The sequence below is a fragment of the Equus quagga genome, chromosome 15 (assembly GCF_021613505.1).
Source record: "Equus quagga isolate Etosha38 chromosome 15, UCLA_HA_Equagga_1.0, whole genome shotgun sequence".
Taxonomy (NCBI): Eukaryota; Metazoa; Chordata; class Mammalia; order Perissodactyla; family Equidae; genus Equus; species Equus quagga.
Genome location: NC_060281.1, coordinates 36611650 through 36623016, shown reverse-complemented (window position 1 = coordinate 36623016; position 11367 = coordinate 36611650). Strand labels below are relative to the sequence as shown.

Genomic DNA, 11367 nt, shown 5'->3' with positions numbered 1-11367 from the left:
GACCATATGTTGGGAAACAAGGCAAGCCTCAACAAATTTAAGAAGATTGAAATAATAACAAGCATCATTTCCTATCACAATGCTAGGAAGCTAGAAATTAATTACAAGAAAAAAGCTGAGAAAGGGACAAAGATGTGGAGACCAAACAACATGCTATTGAACAACCAATGGATCATTGAAGAAATTGAAGGAGTAGTCAAAAAATATCTGGAAACAGGGGCTGGCCCCGTGGCCAAGTGGTTAAGTTCGTGCGCTCCGCTGCAGGCGGCCCAGTGTTTTGTTGGTTCGAATCCTGGGCGCGGACATGGCACTGCTCATCAAACCATGCTGAGGCAGCGTCCCACATGCCACAACTAGAAGGACCCACAACGAAGAAGATACAACTATGCACCTGGGGGCTTTGGGGAGAAAAAGGAAAAAATAAAATCTTTTAAAAAAAATATATATCTGGAAACAAATGAAAATGAAAATGTACCATACCAACTCATATGGGATGCAGTAAAAGCAGTACTAAGAGGGAAATTCATTGCAATAAAGGCTCACCTTAACAAAAAAGAAAAATCCCAAATAGTGATCTCAAACTACACCTAACTGAATTAGAAAAAGAAGAACAAACAAAGCCCAAAGTCAGCAGAAGGATAGAAATAATAAAAATCAGAACAGAAATAAATGCAATTGAAATTAAAAAGGCAGTAGAAAGGATCAATGAAACAAAGAGCTGGTTCTTTGAGAAGATAAACAAAATTGACAATCCCCTAGCCAGACTTACAATGAAAAGAAGAGAGACAGCTCATATAAATAAAATTAGAAATGAAAGAGGAGAAATAACAATGGATACCACAGAAATACAAAAGATTATAAGAAAATACTACAAAAAGCTGTATGCCAACAACATGGACAATCTAGAGGAAATGGATAAATTCTTAGATGCTTGCAACCTCCCAAAGCTGAATCAAGAAGAAATATATAATCTTAATAGACTAATCACACAAGTAAAGAGATTAAAAGAGTAATCTAAAGCACCCCAAAAAATAAAAGCCCAGGACCAGACTGCTTCCCTGGAGAATTCTACCAAACTTTTCAGGGAGGATTTAATACCTATCCTTCTCAAGCTATTCCAAAAAATTAGGGAAGATGGAATGCTTCCTAACACATTCTACAAGGCCAACATCACTCTGATACCAAAGCCAGACAAGGACAACACAAAAAAGGAAAACTACAGGCCAATATTGCTGATGAACATAGATGCAAAAATCCTCAACAAAACATTGGCAACCCAAATCCAGCAATACATCAAAAAGATCATACATCATGATCAAGCAGGATTTATACCAGGGACACAGGGATGGTTCACCATCCACAAATCAATCAATGCGATACGCCACATTAACAAAATGAGGAATAAAAACCACATGATCGTCTCAACAGACACAGAGAACGCATTTGACAAGATCCAACAGCCATTTATGATAAGAATTCTTGGAGCTGGCCCCATGGCAGAGTGGTTAAGTTCATGTGCTCTGCTTTGGCGGCCCAGGGTTTCACTGGCTCGAATCCTGGGTGTGGACACGGTACTGCTCATCAGGCCATGCTCCCACATAGCACAACCAGAAGGACCTATAACTAGAATATACAACTATGTACTGGGGGACTTTGGGGAGAAGAAGAAGAAGAAAAATCTTCTTTTTAGAACATTGGCAACAGATGTGAGCTCAGGTGCCAATCTTAAAAAAAAAAAAGAACTCTTAAGAAATTGAGGATAGAAAGAACATAATAAAGGCCATATATGACAAACCCACAGCCAACAAGAACAAGAAAAGGATGCCCACTATCACCACTCATATTCAATATAATATTGGAGGTTTTGGCCAGAGCAGTTAGGCAAGAGAAAGGAATAAAAGGTATCCAAGTAGGGAGTGAAGAAGTGAAACTCCTGCTGTTTGCAGACGACATGATCTTATATATAGAAAATCCTAAAGAATCCATTGGAAAACCATTAGAAATAATTAAAAAATACATTAAAGTTGCAGGCTACAAAATCAGCTTAAAAGATCAGTTGCATTTCTATACTCTAATAATGAACTTACAGAAAGAGAACTCAAGAATACAATTCCATTTACAATTGCAATAAAAAGAATAAAATACCTAGGTTTAAAGTTAACCAAGGAGTGAAAGACTTATACAATGAAAACTATAAGACATTATTGAAAGTAATAGATGATGACATAGAGAGATGGAAAGAGATTCCATGTACATGGATTGGAAGAATAAACATAGTTAAAATGTCCATACTACCCAAAGCAATCTACAGATTCAATACAATCCCAATCAGAATCCCAATGACATTCTTCACAGAAATAGCACAAAGAATCCTAAAATTCATATGGGGCAAACAAAGACCCTGAATTGCTAAAGCAATCCTGAGAAAAAAGAACAAAGATGAAGGCATCACAATCCCTGACTTCAAAATGTACTACAAAGCCATAGTAATCAAAACAGCATGGTACTGGTACAAAAACAGGCATACAGATCACTGGAACAGAACTGAAAGCCCAGAAATCAAACTACACATCTACGGACAGCTAATCTTCGACAATGGCATCAAGGACATACAATGGAGAAAACATAGTCCCTTCAATAAATGGTGTTGGAAAATCTGGACAACCACTTGCAAAAGAATGGAAGTAGAGCATTATCTCACGCCATATACAAAAATAAACTCAAAGTGGATCGAAGACTTGAGGATAAGTCCTGAAAGCATAAAACTCCTGGAAGATAATACAGGTAGTACACTCTTTGACATCCAACTTAAAAGGCTCTTTTAGAATACTATGTCTTCTCAGACGAGGGAAACAAAAGAAAAAATAAACAAGTAGGACTTCATCAGACTAAAGAGATTCTGCAAGGCAAAAGAAACTAGGATCAAAACCCAAAGACAACCCAGCAATTGGGAGAAAATATTTGCAAATCATATATCCAACAAGGGGTTAATCTCCATAACACACAAGGAACTCACACAACTGAACAACAAAAAAGAACAAACAGCCTGATCAAAAAAATGGGCAGAGAACATGAACAGATATTTTTCCAAAGAAGATATGCAGATGGCCAATAAGCACATAAAAAGATGTTCAACATCGCTAATCATCAGGGAAATGCAAATCAAAACTACACCTTACATCTGTTAAAATGGCTATAATCACTAAGACTAAAAATAACAAATGTTGGATAGGGTGTGGAGAAAATGGAACCCTCACACACTGCTAGTGGGAATGCAAACTGGTGCAGCCACTATGGAAAACAGTATGGAGATTCCTCAAAAAAGAAAAATAGAAATACCATATAACCCAGCTATCCCACTACTGGGTATCTACCAAAACAACTTGAAATCAACAATCCAAAGTGACATATGTACCCCTATGTTCATTGCAGCACTGTTCACAATAGCCAAAACATGGAAGCAATCCAAACGCCCATCGACCAATGATTGGATAAAGAAGATGCGGTATATATATATACACAATGGAATACTACTCAGCCATAAAAAAGATAAAATCACCCCATTTGCAACAACATGGATGGACCTGGAGGATATTATGCTAAGCAAAACAAGCCAGACTGAGAAAGACAAACACCATACGATTTCACTCATGTGGAATATAAACAAACACACGGACAGAGAAAACAGTTCAGTGGTTACCAGGGGAAGGGGGGTGAGGGGTGGGCAGAGGAGGTGAAGGGGGGCACTTATATGGTGACAGACAAGAAATAATGTATAAATGAAATTTCACAATGATGTAAACTATTAGGAACTCAAGAAAAATAAAAGTCTAGTTTACAGGGTATGTGGATGTTCGGCTTTAGCAGATATTGCCAAATGGTTTTCTCAGTAACGTTTTGGAGTTTTCTGTGGAGAGGTTTTGTACATTTTTTCTTAGATTTATCCCTAGTTTTTAAAAAATACTACTGAAAATAATGTGTTTTTAAAATTTCATTTTCTAATTGTTTATTGCCTTCTGAGGAAATATGATTCATTTTTGTATAATGGCTGTAAATCCAGCAGCTGTTCTCAATTCATTTAGTAATTCTACTTTATCTGTAGATTATTTTGGATTTTCTGTAAATAACCATGTCATCTATGAATAAGGATCTTTTTCTCCTTTTTCCAAAAAAAAACCCTGTCAATTTAAAAAGAGTACTTCTCCACCACATTTTTTTCTGATGTATTTGTGTCTATATGTAAATCATTTGTTCTTCATATCATTCAAATTGATGGTAAAATCAAGGTATGTAGTAAAAAAGTCTTATAATATGCTTGACAAGATTAATTATATTTTAAATGTAAAGTTTAAAGCTTATATAATGTTATTATCTATTATTTAATATTATTTCATATGTATATATAATAAAATCCATACAAATCAAGGTATATCACCAACATTTTATAAAAGAAACTTGTGTATAAGAAAGAGAGAGGGTTGGTGACTCAAAGTGGCAGTTGAGTATTGCTTTCTGCTCTTCTACAAGGCAAGATTTTGGTCTCATCTGATCTGACTGTGGACTCTTAAAGGGACAGTCACCTCCACGTTTTTGTGCTGCTTTGTGCATTTTATAACCATAGATGTTGTAAACAAATAGAATAATACGGGGTTCCTCATATTCAGAGAAGCTAAAAATCCTGAGATTTGTTGTGTTATTTTCTGTTATTTTTTAACATAACAGTATGGATACTCTCATTAATGACACAGATAAGGCTAACATAATTTTTGTTCTTAGGCACTTGTGCTCTTATCTGACATCTTTTTCTCAGGCTGCTTTTTCCAAGATCAGACCAAAACTTCAGTGACCAGTGGGAGGACTTTTACAGCATACCACCTTGGATGCTACCTAGACAGCCAGTGGGTAACACCAAATTATGGCTCTCTTTTCTTCTAATCCACAACATGGCGTTCAAAAACAATGGGTGATGCTAGAAAAATTGGAATGCTCCATATTCTCTTAAGTCAACTATATTATATTGGCTGTTGTTTATTGCGCTCAGAGCATACAGAATATTATCAACTTACAAAGAAGAGGGAAAGTACCATTAATAATTTTTAATATATTAATATATTTTTAATAATTAATAATTTTTTTCAGTGATCATATCCAATTTGAGGTTCAGTAGGAGTATATTTTATTCATGTACATCCCATTTTCAGATCAGCTGAAGTTATACATGTACATGGGCTCACACAGCAACTGCCAACAAATTGATTTCTAATAAGATTTTATCTTTAGGTTTAAAATACTTTTGTCAGTTGACATCAGTACGGTAGGTGCCTGAGGATGGATTGCAATACATTGGAAATTCATATTGTCCATAATACGTCCTTCCTTTCAAATGGATCAATTGAGACCTTGTGGACTGGTTATGGATAATCCCATTTGTTTATGTTTCCCACTAGAGGGTTCTATTTTCCTCCATTTGAATATTGTTATCTGCGAAAATAAATTAACGACACTCACTGAGTCTATCATCAACTGGTTTCTGATTTTCTCATACTTGACTATAGTTGCCTGGTTACAGGCCAGAAACTGAGTCTTCTGGTAGAATAATCAAAGGAAAAAAAGCCTTGGAGTTTCCATGGGAAAAGTTATGTTAGGAATTCTTAACTGTTTATATTGCAGTGGAAAAGACTCACAGTACTATATTTTATTTAAATGTTCTTTACGAAATGGGACATTAAGACATAGCCCCTATCTCATTCTGCAGAAGTAGCCAGTACCCCGTAATTGTTTGTATGCTTTTTGTTCATATTTTCCGCTTTACTAAATATATGCAAATCCACAAATAATAGATAGTTTGGTGTTTCTAAATATACAGAAATGAAATTATACTGTAGTAATTATTCTGAATTGCTGTTTTTCATTGAGTTATATTGAGAAATAAAGAAATATACTTTGTTGTTACTATATTGTTTTTACTATTTTAAAATAAATTATTATTATTTAAAGGGAAACTCCCATTATCTAAAGGAGGAGCAACTCTGCTGACAACCGTGCACTTTCTCCCCCTCTGGGTAGCGGGGTAACCAGCGGAAGGCGGAGAGGATGGCGGCAGGAGTTAGCTCGCCGTCGCGGAGGAAGTGTGGACCTCAGCTTTCCGAGTCTCAGCCAGTTTCTGAGGGTGGAGTTTTCGACAGCTTGTTGAATTTCGTATACTTTTCACTTTACCTTCACTCTGCGCCCCTGGACTCGGCGCCGTTCTCTCCCAGGAGTCTCCAACTTGTCAGTCAATAATTAAGTATGATCGAAGCAGAGACTAAACCCCCGGGTCGGGGTGGGGGGGTGGCGGTTGTGAAGGAGGAAGAAAAGGGAAGGTGGAGGGGGAGAGATGGGGGAGGGCTAGGGGGAAGGAGACGGAGAGAGACTTCCTTCGGATCCTACAGGAAACGTGGAGATACGACCCTAATCTGAATCATTCGTTCATTCATTCAAGCATCCATTTATTCATTCAATAAACACGGCGGAGAACTGCGCTTGTGCCAGACAACCAAACCACAACATCGCGTGTATGGACGTCTTCGAGGACCCGGATGGGAGAGGAAGAGCGTCAGTACGCCCTAGGCAGGATGTAGACTGCACTCTCTCATCGACGCAGACGTGCTAGGATTCTCTCCAAAACAGTGTGCTTGTAATAATCAACCATTGGCTCATGAGTTTATTGAATCTCTACTTGTCATAAATTTTAGTTCCAGAAAAACCTCAAAAATAGTAATAGTCCTTACTTGTTCTTAAGTATGGGCCGCAGTTCGAAGCAACGATTCCATCCCTGGCTGCAGCAGCAACCACAGGTTTATAATTTGGCAAAGTTCTGCCAAGCTCCATTCCCCCGCCCTGGGCAGGGGAACTCGCAGAGGAGCGCCGCAGGGCCAGGTGCTCGATACCTGCCTGACCTCCTCCCCGCCCAACCTTGCCACAAAGGAGATCGAGGCAGGTTAATCTTCCCAGAAGATGACCCTCGAGAGAGTTGCAGAGGTTTAAGCTTATTTCTTAGAATTCTGCCTTTTCTAGGGGAGGGAAGGAGGTAGAGGATGCTGTGGTACTGTAGTCGGGACAATTTCTTCATCACTTCTCAGGGCTAAAGGAACGCTCGGTAAAACTGAGCGCATGGAAAGAGGCCCCACTGGGATTCGAACCCAGGATCTCCTGTTTACAAGACAGGCGCTTTAACCAACTAAGCCATGGAGCCAAACAATGTGGCCGCTTCAAAAGGTAACTTTTACTTAATTTGTCATTTTTCTTTTTATTTTGAGAAACGCTAATAAGATCTTTTCTTGATCTTTTGTTTGATCTTTTTGATTCGAATACAGGCAGTTTGAATGTGTGCAGTTCAGTGGCTGACAGACGGCTTAACAGTGTGGTACTCACTATCCTCAAAGCAACACAGGAGCTAAGGTTCAAGTTTGCTCCAAGTTCTGGACAGCAGTCCCCTGTGCGCCCAGATACACCCTCATCTGAGACCTTGACAACTTGGCATATGGCCGATAGTTGCCTCAGCTCCTGAGCAAGAAGTCTTCATCACTGGTTCTGTCCATCCATCACTGCCCTCCCCACCTCTAGATTCCAGAGTCTTGCTACTCAAAGCATGGTTTGTGGGGAAGGAATCATTTAGGAGCTTGTTAGAATGAAAAATCTCGAACCTCATTCAGATCAACTGAATCAGAATCTGCATTTTAACAATTTCCTGGTGATTCATATGCACATCATAGTTAAGAAGCGTGGCCCTAGAACAGTGGTTCTCAAACTTCAGTGTGCATCGGAATTACCTGGAGGGCTTATTAAAACACATGTCGCAGTTTCTGATTCAGTAGGTCCTGGTGTGCAGCTCAAGAATTTACATTTCTAATGAATTTCCAAGTGATGCTGATGCCGTTGGGACCCCACTTTCAGAAGCATTGTACTAGAGCATATAGCGCGCTCACGATCCTTTCCAATCCAGTCCCTGGTCTCAACCTCATCTCCACACAGATGTTTGAGCTCTAATATCTGGATAGGAAGTTGGCGGGAAAGACAAGGATTTCTGGAAAGGGACACTCGTTTAACATATTTACATTTTTGTTGAGTTCTAACAGAATGGTGTTGCAACAAAAATGACAGAGTAGAGGGAAGTATGAGAGAAACTGCTCTTACTGAGAAAGTACCTTCATATGAATAAGAAGTTATATTCCTCACTTTCAGTAATAGTATATTAGGAAATATTTGTTTCCTGCTCTGTCCTCCCCTTTGCTTATAAGGAGGCAAGCTACACAGGTAGACGTGCTCACAGGAACCAGGATGGTCTATTTTGGAAGAGGAACAGCCGTTTTATAAGACATAAAAGTAGGATTAATTCTCCCAGCAACTTCATGCAAATAACTCAATCTCTAGAGCGATCCCCAGTGGATTCCAAGTATCCCTCCTTTTTCAAAGGAACGTCCTTCTTCTTCTGGGTAGATCCTTCCACTTGTGACTTTGTATTCCGACTTGGCTTCTTGAAGTCTAGCTCCATCAGTGATCCCCATCCTCTGTTTGAAACCTCTTCCCCTGTCATTCTCTCTCCTTTCTGAGCCATACTCTTGTATGTATCACTATAAATAGTTTCTTGTCAGCTTCCTTGTCTTAAGGAATCAACTCACTGTAATTTGTTCCCATTTCTACTGTTCCACTGAAACCACTATAAAGAAAGTAATCAACGACCTGTTTTTACAAAATTAAAGAATTGGATTAATTTTTTTGGTGGCAAGTGTCAGAAATAGTACTTAAACTAGCTTAAGCAAAGAGGAGAATTTATTAGCTTCTTTTAATCAAATCCAAGGAAAAGTCAAGCAATTGAGTTTTGGAAAGGACAAGAATACCGTTGGTTCTTGGCAACAGCTGAAACCTGTGACTCTAATGCTGTCTCAAGGACCCTCTATCATTTCTGCTTCCTTCTGCAAATAAGCTTTATTCTCTCTTGTTGTAGAATAGCTATCTTTACATGAAAGGGAAACTTTCAAGTTTTATGTCTGGGCTTGAACCGACAGAGAGGATGTGTCCTGATCCTTTTATTTCCTCTCATGTCCAAAAATCCTTGAAAAGCCAGTCAGCAGCCTGGTTATAGCAGGTGTGCAACATGGATCAATCAACTCTGGTCAGGTCAGTGGATTTATGAGATCACTTTATCTTGTAACATAAAAAAAAAAGGTGTTTATGGTTTAAACAACTTTTAGTTGAGTAGTGCTTTTTGTTGCCAGATACATTGTAATCAACTTATATATTTTTCAATCTTTGCTAATCTGACTAGCAAAATCTATCATTTAATCGTTGTTTCTGGTGGCATTTCCTTATTGAAATTTTTTCCGTATGTTTCTTGGCTCTTCGTACTTATTTGCCAGAAGAGTATATCTGTCCTTATCTGTGTTAGATATTATTATTTTGCACAATTTGTCCTTTGCTCGCTTCCCTTGCTGTATATTCCATTTGGGTGAAGTATACTTCCTCAATCCACGGACATTGGGTTTAGCAATATGACTTGATTTCACCAATGGAATGCAGGTGGAAGGAGAGTGTGTGGTTCTGAGCTGAGGCTTTAAAAGTCATGGCAAAGTTTTCTAGCCTACTTGCCTCCTGTGTTACACCACGAGAAGAGCATACCTGGTAGCTGCTGGCCTGGAGTGGGGAGACATATAGATAACACAACAAAAGCCCAGCCAATTCCAGCAGAGCCTAGCCACACAGGGACCTCTAAGTGAGAAGTAAATATCTGTTACTTTAAGGCACTGGAATCCTTGATTCATTATTCTTCTTTTAGGCTGTTCAACACTTTCCTTATTTATTTGGAAGATCACTGTCAAATTTATGTTATATAAATATAATAGACCAAATGTATTTATGTATTATGTATTCAAAATGTTTTCCAAGTTACTAATTTTATTTTTATATTTATTAATAGCTTTTTTCAATATAGAATTATAAATTTTCATTGGAGTTAAATCCAGCAATTTGCTTCTTTATGGTAATTTTCCTGGAAGTCAACTTTTGATGTCTTATCCCTCCCACTATTTATATAACTATGCATCCAAATTTATCCTCATATTTTAAAAGTACATTTAAACAATAATATATCCAGGATTTATTTTGATGAAAGCAGTGAAATAAAGACCTTAACTTGTTCCAAAGAGTTAGCCTCTTGTCCCACTGAAAATTTTTACTTATTCTTTTGAAATACTATTTTTATAATACAATCTTACCTTGACTTATGAAGGCAGTTTGCACATGAAAAATATAAGGCAAATTATCATAAGTGGAATTAACATTACCATGTGCTACAATGGAAAAATATTAATACATTCCTGAGTCCCCAAATTGACACCTGTTTATCCATTTATTCACCAAATATTTATTGAGCGTTACCATGTTCTAGGTATTTTTCTAGGACACGGGGATACAGCAATAAACAAAATAGATTAAAAATCCATCCTCTCATGGATACTGTATTCTAGTAGGAAAGCAGAAAAATTTACAAAATGGATTCATGGAGAAAAATAGAGCAGGGAAGGCGAATAGGAAATTGGAGCAGGAGGGATAGTTAGTATATGGTCTTCCAAGCTATGGTAATGTCTTTGGTTTTTCCTTGGAATGACATGGGAAGCCACTGGAGGGTTTTGAGCAGAGGAGTGACATAATTTAATTTATATTTTAAAAGGATCTGTCTGGCTGCCGAGTTGAGAATAGGCTGAAGGGGAGCAAGGGCAAATTCAGTGAGGTCAGTAGGAGTTATTGTAATGATAAAGTAATCTTGGAAAGAAGAGACGAGGATTGACTCAGTACTTTTGATAACATAAAGTCATTATTCTTTGTTGTGAAGAAAGATTGGAATATATTAATATGCCAAATACTACATAGGTACAAAAGCATTTACCAGATAGGGTTAAAGTCATATTAGGTTAAAATCTGTATAATCTGCACCTTGTCATCATGAATTTGAATTTTTGGCTAGTTTATTTGCTAAGATAAGCAAGAAGCTCTCCTATCAAATTCAAAGATTTTTATAGTACTTGCCATTAGGACTTTCAATGAAATATCTTGTCATTAGGAAGCTGCATTTATTGGATATAAGTTAAAGAAAATTTGGTTTGTTCCTTATAGTTTAAATTATGTTTTTAGAAAATTTCTTATCACCCTGCTCTGCCCAGCTCACTTATTGTTGTCCAGTATTTTAAGTTCTCGGTGTTTTACCCCCAATAATTATACATTATTACCAATATTATTTTAGAGTAAATGTTTATTTAGACTTCCTAGATGTTTATTACTTTCTTTGCTTATCATTCCTTGTTGAGCTCAGTTTTTCATTCATGGTTTAAT

General features: G+C 37.6%; 1 non-coding gene across 1 annotated transcript; it reads right to left on the bottom strand.

The window, feature by feature from the left end:
- Nucleotides 1–7160: 7160 nt before the first annotated feature.
- TRNAT-UGU (transfer RNA threonine (anticodon UGU)) lies at nucleotides 7161–7234 on the bottom strand. The gene has a single exon. It is a non-coding gene; the product is annotated as a tRNA-Thr (tRNA).
- Between the last annotated feature and the right edge of the window lie 4133 nt (nucleotides 7235–11367).